This window comes from Equus asinus, chromosome 22, assembly GCF_041296235.1.
Source record: "Equus asinus isolate D_3611 breed Donkey chromosome 22, EquAss-T2T_v2, whole genome shotgun sequence".
NCBI lineage: Eukaryota > Metazoa > Chordata > Mammalia > Perissodactyla > Equidae > Equus > Equus asinus.
In genome coordinates, this window is record NC_091811.1 from 29,835,475 (window position 1) to 29,851,706 (window position 16,232).

The window sequence follows — 16,232 nt, forward strand, 5'->3', positions numbered from 1 at the left end:
TGAAATAAGCCAGAGACAGAAAGACAAATGCTGTCTGATTTCACTCATGTGTGGAAGATGATAAAAACGTGGATAAAGAGAATAGATTAGTGGTTACCAGAGGGGAAGGGAGTTTGGGGGTGGGCAAAAGGGACAAAGGAGCACATATGGATGGTGATGGATAAAAATTAGACTACTGGGGGTGAGCACAATGAAGTGTATTCAGGAACTGATAAACAATAATATACACCTGAAACTACACAATGTTATTAACCAGTATATTCCCAATAAAAAATTTTAAAAGAGCCAGGAAGCCGTAAGCACTGATGTTGTGCTACAGGTCAGCGGCCGGGTCATCGCTCCAGCTCCAGCTCCTGCTGGAAGGGCTCTTCGCCAGACAGCGCTTCCCAGTGGCGGGCCAGTTCTCTGCAGCCCCGGGAGCCCCAGGACCAGGCCATCTAGCAGCGCCCGCAGATGTTGAACACCCGGAGCTACATCTCAGTCACTGTGCAGGGAGCATAATGGCACTGTTGTAGGTGCAGGAATTCTCCTCTCCCACCACGTCCCGGTTGGCGTTATAGTACCAGGTGGGGAACTGCCCTTCTGTCGGGCCCATGGGAAGCTGATGAATCACCAGCCAATGTAAGCTTTGCTCCCTTTGTTTTCTGGAGGTCTCTTCTGCTTTGGGCCCCCAGCCCCACGGCACCAGCTGCATATTGTCCAGATGTTGAGATGCACCACCTGAAAGGCCCCAGCACTGCCTCCCCTACGCTGCTCCCCCAACAGCTCATGGAGGAGCCTCCCAACCCCCTTCCTTGGTCTTTGTCAAAGTCATGTGCGGATGTCTCAGCACCGTTTCCGTCTGCCTCCACTTCCATTCGGGTCTCAAAGGAGCACCACTGGGAGTTCTTGCTCATCTATCAGGGTGTGCCCAGTATTCCCAGCCACCTGGGCCGAACCACTCTATGGCCAATTTGAAGCCGGTCATGACGGGGTCTCCACTTGGCGGGAGGCACCACTCCCTCAGGACAGTAGCTCTTTTTAGTTAGATGGTACCACTCAGTGCACTTTGTTGGAATTACCATTGACTCCGAGCACACATCTGTTCACAGGGAATTTGACTATAGAAATAGAAACTGTGGCTTAGCTTGGTTAGGGACGTACTTCTAACCCACTCCTGAACAATTATCACTCTGCATTCATTTCACCCAGGAATACCTCATACCAAACCCTTCAGGACCTTGTAGAACAATCTGACCTGGCTACCCAACCACCATATATGCATCCCAGCTTCCTCCTTCCTAAGGGACTGCCATGCCAAGATCTTCCCTCATGTTACTGCAAATTTATTTAACTCTCTCCCAAAATTCTTTTGCAAAACATTTTCACTGATCTGTTAGTAATTCTGCTTCCCTTTTATCTTCCCATCGCTTCCTTCTTTTAAATTAACTTTCAAAAAGTAGTTCTTTATACGTGTATGCCTTAAGGGAAAGGGTCCTATCTTATTTATACCTTTGGTGATCCCATTACACGGTCTGGAACATGGTGAATGTTTAGTAGATATTTGTTAAATATGTAGATGGATGGTTAGCTGGATGAATAGGTTGAAGGAAGAAAATAAACTCTATTGCTATTTTCTTTAAATAGATACCTTTTCCACTAAATATTTGAATTTTCAAAGCATCAAGAGTTTAATGTCAATGTGAAAATGCAAGCACAAAGGATATCCTAAGATTTAAAAAGAAGTATCTGGGATTTCATGGACAAACAAGTTTAAAAACACGTTAGTGTATTTCCCCACTTGGAGAGCCTCAATTAAAGGCTCCAAGATAGTCCGTTACTAAAACACCATTTAGTTGAGTCTTATCTGGAGATCATCTTTGATTCCTCTCTTTTCTCCTCACCACCCACATCTACTCTGTCTGCAAGGTCTATGAGTCTGACCTCCAAAAGAACATCTGTCCATTTCCCTCCACCGCTGCTGCTATCACTCTAAGCCATGGCCCCATCTCTTCTCAGAGGAATAGTACATTGTCCTCCTAATTAGTATCTCTGTTTCCACTCTTAGTCTCCTACAAAGTAGCGAAAGTGGGCCAAAGTGAGCTTTTAAAAACATAAATTGATCCCCTGCTTATTCCTCAAGCATATCAATGGGTTTAATGTTCTTAAAGCCCAATCTTCATATATTGGCCTCCAAGGCCTTGTGACCTCTGACCCAAGCCTTCCTCTCAAACCTTGTCAACCACTGCTCTTCTTGCTGGCCACTCTTTTGTCCACTAGGCTCCCTTCTCTGCCTTTTCCATGCCAAGCCCTCTCCTACATGACAGCCTTTGTACCCGAAGTTTCCTCTGCCTGAAAATTTCTCTCCTTCAGCTCTTCTTATCATTAGCTTTTCTTCATCCTTCAAGACTCAGCTCAAGCATCATCTGTCTGAAACTCCTCTCAAGAATTGGTCTTTCCCAGTGACTTCTCACCATATCGTCAACATTATTTCCTTTATAATTTCCTCAGCACCATTTGAACTTTTTAAAATTCTGTTTTTCTACACTAGAATACAAACCCTATCAGGGCAGCAACCTTGTTTATCTTACTTAGCAGACTATCTTTAGAACCTAAATAATGCCTGGCACATGATAGGGAGTAAATATTTTTTGATCAAATATGTTTATTCATGGGACCCTCTTTCAAGTGAAACATTAACCTTCCACAGAACACATTTTGGGAAATTCTGCTGGAGGTTGAAAAGTCACCATTTTACATTAGAAGTTCATGTATATCTTCAGGGAGTTAAGAATTTCTATTCATATAAAATGGGCTTTATAATTCTGACATAAAAATACCACACATGTGCTCAAAAGCCCATTACAAAGTGTATGTTAATGCTATTAGGTAAAAATTATATATCTACCATGTTAATATATTTTCACTAGCCATTATATGTTCTGATTTCTACAAAGAATTCTCCTTTCTTTGAATATTTCCTTAAGACTGATTCTGTCCTTGTCTTGAAGAATTCATGCTCAAGGCTTCTGCTCATAAGCCACTTATAAGTTCGGAAATATTTGAAGCGTGTGATAGTTTTTTTGGTTTTGGTTTTTGACTAAGAGACTGTAACCATTATACAGCTTTATTTCTTCATTTATAGATTGGGAATCCAAAATAAGGCCCAGAGAATTCGAGTGGTTTTTTCAAAATCGTGCAACTTTAATTAAAACTATAGTGTTGGCCAGTGTTATTTTCACATTTTGTTCTATCTTTCCTATTGTTCCTAAGTCCACAAGGCAGGTCTTAGAAGGAATATATGAGGTGCTGGGCCCAAACGACAAGCTTGAGCAGCACCTAATTTCAGAGAGGATACTTGGAAAGACCCACTCCCATTTCCATTGCAGTGGAGCAGCCTGATTAGCTGTTCATTATGACAGAGTGGGATTAGATGCCAATTTTATTTCCCTTTACCCTCTGATAATTAGAGGGACTTGTTCAAACAAAGAAAGCCTTCATAGCTCCATTTCCATTTATATTGAAGTTGCCTACAATTGGATGGTGTCAAAAAAGGAAATAATCTACAACTTTTGAATAAATCATGTTAATACTAATGCTCTTGTAACTTTTAACAGATCTTTTAAAATTTGTCTTCATGTAGTTGATGAATAGTAAAATTACACAGGTCTTGAGTGGGAAGCCACGAAGATGAGAAGTCAATCTTCTTCTTCTGTTGATACACAGTTTGACAAAAGAAGCTGCTGAAGTCAACCAGAAGAAGAGAGCGATCCTAATAGAAAAATAGGCAATGTGTATAAACAGGCAATTTACAGAACAGGAAATCCAAAATGCCTATAAAAAAAATATGAGATAATCAAAAAAATGCAAATTAAAACAACCATTAGTTTTATGTTACACCTATTTTAAAAGGCAAAAATTAGATGCTGATTGACTTAGGCAAATTATGTTAGGGATGTGTATTTGTGTGTGTTTACATGTGTGCACGTGCATGTGTGTGTTTACGTGTGCATATGCACGTGTGTGTATAAGAACTCTCATACAGTGCTGGTGGGAAAGTAGACCAAAACTGCTGTTCTGAAGAGCACGCTGACACTATTTAGTCAAATTAAACATATGCATACCCTGTGACTCAGCAATTCCGTTCTTTGGTATATTTCCTTCCAAAATTCTCATACTTGTCTCTAAGGAAACATATACAAGGGTGTTCACAGCAGTGTTGTTTGTGGTGGCAGGAAGTTAGTAGCAATTTGGAACCCCATCACTGGTGAATTAAAAGGTAAATGTGGTAGATGCACAGCAAGGAGTACCGTGCACAGCTGGAAGTAATGGAACAGAAGCACAGAGAGCAATATGAGTGCATCTTAATTACGTATTGCTGGATAACGAAGAGCAGACACAATGTAATTTATATCACAATAATAAATGCAGAAATTAAAAATCGATGCTCATAGGGGCCAGCCCTGTGGCACAGCATTTAAGTTCGTATGTTCTGCTTCAAAGGCCCAGGGTTTGCCGGTTTGGATCCTGGGTGCAGACAGGGCACTGCTTGTCAAGCCATGCTGTGGCAGGCGTCCCACATATAAAGTGGAGTAAGATGGGCACGGATGTTAGCTCAGGGCCAGTCTTCTTCAGCAAAAAAGAGGAAGATTGGTGGCAGATGTTGGCTCAGAGCTAATCTTCTTCAAAAAAATAGATGCTCACAAATACACATTTTTTAAAGAACACATATTTTTTAAAAAATACACATTACACATTTTAGAACAGTTCCCTATGAATGACAGGTGAAAAGAACTGGGCTATGGGGAAAAACAGAAAATAGATACAGGCGTGAATAAAAAGTGAAACAAGAAAAGCAAGGAAACAAATAAAAAATAATAAACAAACCAAAAATAAACAACTCCAAGGACAAAAAAGAGGAAACTAAAGGGAAAACAAGTAGAAGTAACATTTGTTTTACTTATTCAGAAGCAGAATGAACTTAAAGCCCCCAAAAATAAGCTGAAATATTTGCCCACAGTTTCCCTCCCCTCCCCTCGCTCCTCAGGAGACAGTCCCACCCTTCATCTCCAGCTCCTGTAACTGTGAAAGATCTGCAGTTGTAGGACTGACTGGGTAAGGCTGTGCTCTGGACAAAATCATAAATGCCACTCATTTGTCTGAGGCGGAATTCCTCAAGATGAACACAAACTGGAATTGGAAAAGAAAATCTGTCTCTGTGTTTGCCTAAGAGGTGATTGGAAAAGGTGAGTTTGGCCTCATAGGCCGCCACAGGTACCCACGCATTGTTTAGGAGCCATCAAAAGAGGCCTGGGCGTGTGAGGAATGTCAGGTTCTAACTGGTGAATTGGAAAGTTAGTGTATTGCTTACCAGGTCAGTAGATTATGAAAGTCTGACCACAAAGATCCAGCATAGCGTTTCTCTGACTCACACAAAATTGTAACAATTTTCTGTTTAATAAGACTGCTTTGCAGAGTACATAAATGACCGGCTTCTCCAGTTTCCCTCGTTCTGATCTTCACTTTTGTTCATCTCTATTTTGCTGCCTCACCTAATTCCTGATGGTGAAGAAAATTAGCACAAGTTGCTGATCTATTCATTTTAAAATTTTTACTTATTACCGTTCAATGAATATGTCAAAAAAAGCAAAACCACAAAGATAAAGTCCATTTAGCTTTCAGCAGAGTGCTGCATTTGAAGGAATTTAGCTGTAAAATCATGGGTGATATTTTTCTGGGAAATGACAGTATAACAGAAAATGAGTTGACACTTTTCAAATAGGTATTGGAGACGCTTTGGTGTCCTTGTCACACAATCACATGTATTCTCAGGTGCCCTGGAGTTTCTGGCACAAAGAACAGACAGCACTAGACTTAGTATTAGACAGTCAGTTTACATCCATCCTGAGATATGTGACTCTGGGGAATGCAGTGCGTTCCTACAGTTAATACGGCAGCAGTAGAAGATATTATGGGCATCACTATAGCCAACTCAAAATATATACAATAACTTTCAAGCATATTATGAAAATATGGCTCTTATGCACTGAAGCCAAAAGGTGTTTGGAATGGCTAAGATGAGAAAATATATTCTGGAGTCAATAGAATGCAAGATTCCCTCCCAACCCCTCTGCCAGTGCCATCCATCTAAATCCAGAGTTAGAAATCTATGTATGCTAGTCATTAGTTAAAACTATTCCCCTCTTCTGCATTCCCACACTATTAGCTTTCTCCTGGGAAAGTGATCATGGAGAAGCTTCAAATGGTGTCAACAGTAAACTCTTTCCAAAGGTCTATGGTACATGAGAATATCTAAATCAACCTGGATTCATCTACCATTGGTGGAGTAAAGAATAAACCATAAGCTGTAATGTTTTATAGCACTGAACTTAGGACTTAAAAAATTTGCTTTCTATCAATTTATTCTGTAAGTTGTCCTGAAAACACCCTTGTACCAGGAACTATGGAATTTGAAAGGCAATATGAGTGATGGTCCCCTGCTCTCCATGAGCTCAAGGTCTTGATGACATGATGCTAAAGAACCAGAGGAATAATTCTCTGTCAAATAACTAGTATCCTTATAAGGATTGATAGTCATTACCATTTAATGATGAAACTTTAGGTGTTATCTCAAGTTTCCTACCATTTGGAGATAATAATTTTAACAGAGAGAGTTATTGAGCAATTAGGCAGTATCTTTGCTCTTTGCTTCTATATACCCAAATAATAAAAAGAATTAAAAAGTAATATTCTCCTTCCTGGGAAACAGAGTTTTGAATTCTGGAATCCCTTGTCCTAGAATTAATGGCTTTTTCTGATTCAGATCCAGAGGAAGTGAATTAAGTTGGCTTATCTTCAAGTGGCAGGAGACAGTGGGTTTTGAGTTTTAAAGGTGGAGATAAGTGAGGCTAATGGAAGTCTGTCAGAGCCATTATACTGTTCCCGCTACATGCCAGGAAATGTCAGGAACACCAATAGAGCTGCTTATGCAACCAGGGCGAGAGTTACTCCCAACCCCAACCATGCGATTGAAATTGGACATTCTACTTTTCTTGCATTCAAGTGTCATGAATCCATTTATATACTTCATGAAAATACCCTAAGATCTGGTTTTCAAGCAACATGAATTTTACAAGGCTCTTCCAATGACTTATTCTATGAACTCCTGGACAGCTTATTTTCTATTCTTCAGGCTTTTGAAAAGCAAGAATATTTCTTCATTCAGTTAATATTCATGGAGCCCATTATTTGTGGCAGAGCCTGAGTTAGGCGCCAGAAGTACAATAAGAAATAGGATGCTATTCCTATTCCTGAGTAGGTCCCAGCTGAGTAAGAGACACTAGCATGTGAAAGAACGAACTACATAATATGTAGAGTCATAGCCAGCCTTGCAGGTCTAACAGTTAAGATTCAGGAGTTCTCGAGCCAGCCCTGATGGCCTAACTGTTTAAGTTCGGCCTGCTCTGCTTTGGCGACCTGGGCTCTGTTCCCAGTCATGAAATGACACACCTCTCATCTGTCAGTAGCCATGCTGTGGCAGTGGCTCACATAGAAGAACTAGAAGGACCTACAATTGGAATATACAACTATGTACTGCAGCTTTGGGGAGGTAAAAAAAAGGTTTGTGAGTTCTCACTGCCACAGCCCAAGTTCATTTCCCAGTTAGAGAAACACCACTCATCCGTGGGTTGTCATATTGTAGCTGCTGCCTGTTGCTGAAAGCTATGCCAGTGGTATTTCAAATACCAGCAGGTTACCCACGGTGGACAGTTTATTTTTTCTTAAAGATTGGCACCTGAGCTAACATCTGTTGCCAATCTTTTTTTCTGCTTTTTCTCCCCGAATCCCCCCAGTACATAGTTGTATATTTCAGTTGTGGGTCCTTCCAGTTGTGAATGGTGTACAGTTTTTAGCAGAGCTTTCAGACTAAGACAGACTAGAAAGAGGGACCTGGCCACCCATTTCCAAAAAAAAATTGGCCATGAAAACCTTGTGAATAGCAGCTGAGCAGTGTCTGATACAATGCTCAAGGCCATATACAAAAAGACTATGGGCCAGATTTGGTTTGCCAAACCCTGTTCCAACCAAACCTGCTTTCCTCACCTGCTGCCCACAGCGTTGATTCCAAGAGGACTCCCCAGTAAACACCCTGCAAGCAAATCTCTGACTTGGAGTTTGCTTCCCGGGAATCTGTGACAGTTTGGCAAGCAACGCAATTGAGACTGAAAGAGTTTGCTAGACAAAGGTGGTGACAATGTCAATTTTACCCAAGCCCCACGGTCCTAGAAAACAGAGATGGTTAGTCCTCGCAACCTTTTGATTTCCAAAAACCCCCACCCTATTGTGTTCCAGGAAAGGGCTTACTGCAAAGAATTACCTTTCCCACCGACTTAGATAAGACTCTTCTTTCTCCTGACTCCTGTAAGACTCTCAGATGACCCTGTTGTACATATGACAAGACCAGACACCAAGCCTCAAAATTGTCATTCTTCATCTCATAAATAATTGGCTGAACTCTTTGTCCCCCTAAAACTAGCTTGACAAAGGGATGAACACTTCTTGTTCATCTCACTGATGGAGACTCCCTCTGATTACAAAAAACCAATCCCAACTCTAAAATCATTCCACCTATAATGTGTTTATTCTTTCCTGTAAAATCTAAGGCAAAACCACCCTGCCAAGATGCTAGATACTCTCATCCTCAGATCTGGGGTGCTCTCATCAATCTCCTTACTTGTTCTGGGTTTTTTGCCTGTAACAGTGACTTGACTACAGGCACAAGAAACATAAGGCACAAAGGCTCCAAAGTACAAAAGGACCTGGTATTGTCAAAGAGAGACACTGGGAAGTTTGATGTGGTGGGAATGTAGAGTTGTGGTTGGGGCCAAAGTAGATGGCAGTAAGCTGGGGTAGACTGAAGCGCCGTGCATATTAAACCAAGAATTCCATCCTTAACATGGGGAAATTCCTGAGACCTTTGTACAGTCCTCTCTTGGAGGTAGAGACTTGGTCACTAGCCAGGGGAGAATAGTTTCTGCAATGGACAAAAAAACTTTAAAAGTTGTCATCAAGAGAGCATGGTGTCTGAGGCCGGCCCGGTGGTGCAGCAGTTAAGCGCACACATTCTGCTTTGGCAGCCAGGGTTTGCCGGTTCGGATCCCAGGTGCGAACATGGACCTGCTTGGCAAGCCATGCTATGGTAGGCGTCCCACATATAAAGGAGAGGAAGATGGGCATGGATGTTAGCTCAGGGCCAGTCTTCCTCAGCAAAAAAAGGAGGATTGGCAGCAGATGTTAGCTCATGGTTAATCTTCCTCAAAACAAGAAAAGAGAGCATCGTGTCTAAGGCAGAGGTCTTCAGCTGACAAAACCCACTAAAGAATTTTGGAAAACTGTATATCCATTAGTACATGTATAAGTTACAGTTAAGATTTTTTATAAAAAGTTTAAATAGCTGCATGCAATTTCAAACATATTGTAAATATTGACATTTCAAAATAAAGTATTCATATCAAGTTTTAAAAAGTATCCAGTAGAATCTAAATACCCTAGATTTATCTATTTAAAAAATAAGTGAACACTTTTTATAATTTATTATAGTTCCTTTATGTCCTTGAACTTTTCCATTTCAATTTCAACATATTTTATGCTAATATAATATATTTTTATGTTAGAAAGTCTTTTACTGGAAGTAAAAGTCTTCCATGCTGGAAGGCATGATACATCTTTGCTAGAGAAATATGTATACAGTTTTTTTCCTGTGGCCATAGGGCCTAAGAGTTTTAACAAATTTTCTTCTTCTGTAAACTGTTGTTCAAAACAACACAAATATATTACAAATTCGATGATTGGTTATTAAAGATAAAAATAAAATTTATTGGAAACATACCTCATAAAGATATGTACCAATCTAATTTATTTCCTATTAGATCATATATCTGTGAATGAATATTACTTATTGCTGGAAAGAGAGAGAGTTCAGTATCAAATCTATTTTTATTTCGTAGATACAAGCAATGAGCAAACAATCAGATAAATAAGAGGATAGCAATGAAAAGACTTTTCTTATAACAATGTTATTCTGTTCTTCAAATTCTTCTGAATATTGTACCAAAAATCACACAGTAATCTATTCTCAAAAATTATTTCTGATGACATATCAATTTGCAACTTGTTAAGTAGCCCTTCTATTGTATTGAAAGCAAAGAATTAGAAACCAACTTATTTGCAAAGAGCTTTATTATAGGCACTGACATTCCCAGTTGCTTGGAATAGCACAGAGTCTTTACCAAGACTCATCCCAATATCAGCCCTATGCCTGTGACTCATTCACTTAAAGGAATTTTATTAATCCAACACAGACAGGGAGGGAGAAACGAAATATTAAAATCAATACACCTTGTTAATGCAATGATTTTATTTGTTTGTTTGTTTGTTTGTTTTTGAGGAAGATTAGCCCTGAGCTAACATCCACTGCCAATCTTCCTCTTTTTGCTGAGGAAGACTGCCCTGAGCTAACATCTGTGCCCATCTCCCCCTACTTTATATGTGGGACACTTGCCATAGTGGGCCTCCAAAGCAGAGCACATGAACTTAACCACTACACCACCAGGCCAGCCCTGCAATGATCTTTTTTAACAATATGTTTTAATCTTATCAGAATCTAGGAGCTGCAGAGTCTACTCATTTAATTAGTGAAAAACATCCAGCATATAACCTAATTAGCAAAAGCAACCCTCACTGTCAATCAACCAGATCAGAAAAAAATTGGACTTTACTTTTCACTTCCAATAAAACTGTTAATACATATTTTTAGAGATATAAAAAACACTGTGAGGGGGTGGCCCGGTGGTGCAGCAGTTAAGTTCATAAGTTCCACTTTGGCAGCCCAGGGTTTGCGGGTTCGGATCCCAGGTGCCGACATGGCACGGCTTGTCCAGCCATGCTGTGGCAGGCGTCCCACATATAAAATAGAGGAAGACGGGCACGGATGTTAGCTCTGGGCCAGTCTTCTTCAGCAAAAAGAGGAGGATTGGTGGCAGATGTTAGCTCAGGGCTAATCCTCAAAAAATAAATAAATAAAAATAAATAAATAAATAAAACACTGAATAAATTAGGAATCAAAGTTTGCAACAAAGATTACTAAAAGCAATCATTGACTAAAAATTTTTATATCTAATATAATTTAATTTATTCATATTCTAATAAGTTGAAAGCTTGATTAAATGCCATTTTTATTTCTTAATTTGCAAGACTGTTATGTGTAAAATTGCAAGCTATTTATGAAGTGAGGAGTATAATGTCAGGCATAGTATTCCTTTGGTAAATGTGTGCATGCATGTATTAAACTCTGGTGGTCAGCTTTGGTGTTTAATTAAATAAGAATTATGTATAAAACATAATAAATCCAGATTCAAAATTCCCTATGCATTTTATGAAAAAATTGATATGTACTGCTTAAAATTACTTAGTCCAAAAATTAGCATACAATAGTATTTTTTGCTAATAGGAAGTAGAAAATATTAAATATTTTATAGATGAAAAAGAGTAGGCAGACTGAAATCAGAATAAATATTTTATGAACTTATTTGAGAAAATAAGTTTAACTACGTTAACAAATGATTAACGCCAGCCTAAAAGAAATCATATAGAATGTACATTTACAGTTTTTTATCCGGTACCTTGAAAAATTTGATAATGTCAGATTAATTTCCATTTACATGCAAGAGAATCAACAATCTAATTTTTATTTCTTTGCCTCTTCATTTTGAGCTAATGAAATGGCTTGACAATGACTGTTGGAAATAGCTGAAAAGTATCAGTTACCTTCAAATGGAAAACCTTGTTCTCAAGACACTCTCTCTCAAACCAATGCATTCTGCTACAGCACTCAAGACAATAGAAAAGACAAAGTCATTCCCATTATTCCACTCCACAATATATCTGAATTCGAACATGATACACTTAACCAAAACTCATGTGTCTTTTTGCTTAGCCCCCTGCATCTTTTTAAGCCCTGGGAAAATGTACCATAGTAAGATTTGGGTGAGGGATGTGCTTTTGTTTTATGGAGTGGAGGTAAGGCTATTATAAAAGAAAGGCGGCAAAAGAGAATCTGCTGGAACATACAGAAGACTTCTCAGCAGATACATTTTAGGAAAAATATATATGGAAACTGAGGATCTAGAAAATAATTCCCTTAATTTTGTTTGCAAATTCCCAAAGGAACTCATAGCCCGGTTGGAAGACTGCCATCATAAGACTTGTGCAATCTAGTTCCAGACTGCTAGAAACAGAAAGCTAATAATAAGGAAATTAACAAAAGCATGAGATATCTGGCAAAGTTTTTATGTCTTACTCTATGTCTCAAGAGGTTTTGCATTCTTGGTTCTTTAGAATATTTCCATTAAAGAATAGGAGTTCATTTCTTTATGTCACAAACAAAAAAAAAAAGTTTTAATAGGAGGTCATGACTTCCAATAATCTCAGGTATAAAAGGAAAGAGTCACCTTGCTCCCAAGTCAGCAGTGACCAATCTGTTCCACAGAGTTTGCCTCTTAAGACGGGGAAGGGATGGGATGAGGGGGCAGAGGGGCTGGGAGAGGCCTGCGGGAGGAACATCTTCACTGTCTGATCATTTGAAATAACTCCAGGAAAGTCAACTTTACCGTTGCAGAGCTGAAAAACCAACAGGTATATTTGTTTATTACTTAATTTTTTTGACAGGAAAATTAGTGAGACTTTATTGAAAAACTCCTTAGGCTGATGTCTGGTTCCTAGACTTTTGCATATTTCACTGACTGCCATATAAAGGAACCCATTAACTCATTTAGGGCCTACAAAGTAGAAGAAAGTCCCTCTGGCTAAAATGTGTCTAAATTAGGTGATATATAATTTTATATTTTTTAAATTGCTATAGATAAGAAACATGTAAACAAAAAGGAAAGGAGTTTGGGTTTCAACACCTAAATCCTCATGTGTTCTTTGCATTTATTAGGACAAAAAATTGAAGAAAAAGAAAGAAGGAAAGTCTTTCTAAAGAAAGCCCAGTAGGAAAATTGCTTAAGTGCTTTAATTTCCATTTTAAAAATCAATCTTGAAACATTTTATACAAAATCTTATAATTGGTTCTATAGTTAATTAAAATTTCATTAGTGAGCAGATATGAAAAGCACAGTTGATTTGAAGTATTTATTATTCCTTCTTGGATTGCTAATGAATGAAAGCCTCAAGTGTCTCCGTGTTTAGTCACTTTCCTGCTCATCTTTCTGCGTGCTCAGAAAGCAATACGTTAAAACCAAGAGGGCTTCATATATTTGGTGCTATTATTTTCCCTGCCTAACTTATGAATATAAATGTATTCCATGGTACTTTCTGAAAAATTAGCTACTGTCTCAGCTAACATGGTCTTTTCCAGTCCACTTACTTGAATAATTAAGATTCTGTTTGAAGTTCATTTTCATTTAAGTATATTATAACTTTTGTCAACATTTTTCTCTTCGTCAACAGGTTGGTTTGAAGTCACATCAACAACATTAACTGTTCTAATCTGCAGATTCTTCACGAAATAAGACACTATTTCATCCTCTGGAGTATGGTTTGTATCCCTTAATCTATTCAAAACAGATTTAAAAGAACTCAATCATTGATACAAATATCAGTGTTTTTGAAGACGCTTGGGATATTTCTTAATTGCAAATGTCCTACAATGAAATTGATTGAATTACCTACAAAGTAAAATGCCTATGTACAGATATTTTTATTAGTAGTGAATATTATTAAGATCTGTTTCTGTATTCAGAAAACCATGAAAAATATTCCTGAAGGGTTTAAAATATTTCCTATCATGAAAATTTCTCGCTTAATTTATTACAAGCCAATTAAAGAAAACTATTATAATAACGGACAGTAGAGCAGACTCACTACTAAATATTCATCTTTCCCACTGCTGTAGCAAGGTGAATTTTTCCCACCCAAAGCGAGAATAACACGTTTTAATGAGGGGTATGAAGTTTTTGGCCTTCTCCTGTCTTTCTACAGCAAACAACTATGCAGATCTCAAATCCTAAATTCCTTAAAGAGACAGATACAGAGGACACAACGAGGAAGGCTCTCACCTCACTCAGCCTATTTTAGGATGAACCACATGAAATTCCTGATACTAGACCATTGTGGAGGCACAGAGATAGCAACTTCACATACTTCAGTCTGTAATTTGATGTTCATTTTTAGTCCAATTTTTCTGTCGTTTCAGACTGCGTTGTCCATAGAGAAGTTCTGTGGAAGTGTCTACCCTGCTACTCAAGAGGAGTGTCAGGAGCTAATGCCACGCGGTGAGGAAACTTCGTGGGTAGGACGCTAGTATATTGTCATTGATTCAACCAGGCAAGTTCTGTTTTTATCCTTTTTATATAATGGGATTCCCAGTAAACATTGTTTAAAAAGAAAGAGATCCACATTTCCAAAAAATAACGTTGCAAAATCATAGAGTCCGGTATTACAAAAACATAGCAAAATGATGGTATTATAAAAATGCAGAGGTGATCTCAGCCAATACCCTCAATTTACAGAAAACACGGAGGCCCTGAGAGATTAAGAGCTTTCCCCGGGGCCACAGTGCTGCTCAATGCAAAGCAACTGCAGAATTCAACTCACTTCGAGTCCAAGATCCTCTTCAATATACCATTGGATAATATCACTGCCTCGTAGTTATATAACCCAAGCTTTCCATTTTCAAAGCTGTATCACTCTAGTTCCTTCATCTATATTTTGTGTTCTGTGCTCTTGAGATGCTTCGTCATCCTCATGTCTTCCACTGACATTCCAATTTTTCAAGTTTCCTGCTAATGAAAGGTACCCAGGGTCGAACATAACATAACCTGCTGTTCCAAGTACAGTGGTACCATGCCCCATTTGTTCTGGGCACTATAGTTATATTTTTAGTCCAGCATTTCATTAGTCATTTTATGGTGGAAATGAAAGTGTCAGAGGCTAACTCCTGGACTGTCTCCGAGCTTCTGCCACTCTAAGAATTAAAGGGGCAAAAGCTATGAACTGTCACCTCAGAGCCAGGAAAAGAAAACCATAATTAGAGCGAAATGGAGCATTCCGGGTAGAGAAATGGATTGTATCATCATAACAAAGCTCTGTAAGAAGTTCTACGTCTCCTGCAGTAAAGCACAGTCGATCTGTGCAGCTTGAAAGATAGAAATAGATCATTTCCTTAAAGAAGAAAACCCCTCTTGTTTAGGGTTTATGAGACAGCCTCTTTATGGGAAAAAAGCACCATCTTTAACTGAGTGAACTACTCTTAGAATGGGGCAAAACAGCTATAAAGTCCAATTTTAAAGTCTGTGGGATATGGAGATGGGAGAAACCCTCTGACTGCCCAAACTCGCCTTTTGCAAGAGTACATTCTTTATAAGTCCTAATGTCAAGATTTTAAAAGTAAATCAAGGCTGGATCTTATTATCTGAAATTTGCTCTATAAAGATCAAAGAAGGTTATTTTAAGATCTGGAGAACCTAAACAATGTATCAATAAAGTTAAAGTATACTTATCAATGTGCAGCAAGATACCCTTCAATAGGAAATTTAAATTAAATTACACAGTTTCCCATGATTTGATAGTGTGATGATGCCTTTAAACATGTATCTAGATTTTGTTTTGCCAATTTATGTGAAATTGTTACTAAACTGATTTTTTTCCTCCATCAAGAGTTCAAATGCCATTTGTGTGAATAGCCTGGCCTCTTCCATTAATTGATGGACCCTCTTTGTGATATATTAAATCCTCGCTTATTCTTGTGTTTGTTTCCGTTCTTCTGTTTTCCTCCCCTTAAATCCTTATCACGTGTTTTCAAATACGTCACCTTGGGATATTGTCACAATTCTTCTTTGTCAAAAAGGTCTTGATCATTCTTACCTGCTTATTTTCTTCTAGATTAACATCCGGAATTGTTGTCATGTTCCCCTTAAAAAATTAGTTTTCAGGGGCTGGCCCCGTGGCCGAGCGGTTAAGTTCGCGCGCTCCGCTGCAGGCGGCCCAGTGTTTCGTTGGTTCGAATCCTGGGCGCGGACATGACACTGCTCATCAAGCCGCGCTGAGGCAGCGTCCCACATGCCACAACTAGAAGGACCCACAACAAAGAATATACAACTATGTACTGGGGGGCTTTGGGGAGAAAAAGGAAAAAATAAAAAAATCTTTAAAAAAAAAAATTAGTTTTCAATTTGATTAGGAGTCTGTTAAAC

The 16,232-nt window shown here is 38.7% G+C and overlaps 1 pseudogene; it reads right to left on the bottom strand.

The window, feature by feature from the left end:
• Positions 1 to 332: 332 nt before the first annotated feature.
• Positions 333 to 15,945, bottom strand: LOC106848230 (zinc finger MYND domain-containing protein 19 pseudogene; annotated as a pseudogene).
• Between the last annotated feature and the right edge of the window lie 287 nt (positions 15,946 to 16,232).